Below are 1,332 nucleotides of genomic sequence, written 5' to 3'. Positions count from 1 at the left end.
CTAATCATAACTATCCATTGTGCACCTGACTAAGAATAAACCTAATCCATTTTACTTGGAATTCATGGGGCATGTAAGGAATATGGGTTAATCATTTTGTCTCGAGGTGTTGATGCTCAGGTTTCAAGACGCCATTTACACAACTTTTCTAGGGTTTTGTCCATTTCTAAAGTACCAATATCTTGAATCGTGCATTTAAAATGAGAATGAATGTTGTTAATCAACAATACCTTTGAAGGGATTTGAGATTATGCTCCACTCAGGTCTAGGGTTTTAGTAATTATAGGAGTGACCTTGAAGTCCGGTGTCTTCCATTCTACACCACAAACTAGCATATCTGATCCTTCCTTTACCTTACTATTGTTGGATGCCATCTTCATTTGGTAGGGTTTGAGAAAATTCTAAAACTTTGATAACAATTCACTCAAATTGCTTGGATGTTCTTGAAGATTGCACTGCGCAATAGCTCTTGAAGATTCATGGTGAAAATGACTTCAATTTCATTCCTTTTATCATATTTTTCCATAAATGCTTGGTACGAATGGTAGATCAAAGTGATAGATTGTCATCCACTTTTCTTGCATTGATTACTCGATAGAGTCTTCCATCATTTGGTAACCACATAAAATTTAGTTACTCTTGACCTCTCTTGGTAGAGTCTGTGACCCGACCTCACTCAGTAAGGAAAGTAACTTGGTAGTAACTGGTACCCTTTTGCTCGATGATCCCTTTGTATCTTGAATACAGATATGGATCTTTTCCCTTTCCAATTAGAACTGATTTGGATGTCTTCTTTGGTAGCCTAGTTCCAGTTCTCCTTTGAGAAATCCAGTAGAAATTGTGGAGTGATCTAATTCTTGAGTGACTTGTTCATCATTGTTTGGACTTGCATTCTCAGTAGACTTTGGAACCTATTGTTGTCTCATCTATTTTTTGATGTTATCAGCCTTTGTCTTCTTTTCATCTTCAATCCTTCTAGTATTCATGTAGTTCTTAGCAAGATGACCAAGTTCGGTACAAATGAAACATCTTTTAGTAGTATCTCTTTTCCTCATATGTTGCTTTACATAATTCATTCCACTATGTCCAAATCCTCCACAGTAATGACATCTGCACTAGGTGTTGTAGTCCCAACCAAATATGGCTTTTACAATTTGTTTTGCTGGATTCAATATCTTGGTTTTGCATTCTGATGACTTGTGTCCATGTTTCTTACATTTGTGACATTTACTCTAAAATTTTGGTTTCCCTTTGAATTCATTAGCCTTATGACCATGCTAGTTGTAACTGTAGAACCTTCCATTGAATTTTGCTTTTCCATTGCTCCAACAT

This window comes from Cupressus sempervirens, chromosome 3, assembly GCF_028749045.1.
Source record: "Cupressus sempervirens isolate cs-2001-9-10 chromosome 3, ASM2874904v1, whole genome shotgun sequence".
Taxonomy (NCBI): domain Eukaryota; kingdom Viridiplantae; phylum Streptophyta; class Pinopsida; order Cupressales; family Cupressaceae; genus Cupressus; species Cupressus sempervirens.
Note: the sequence above shows the minus strand (reverse complement) of the source record.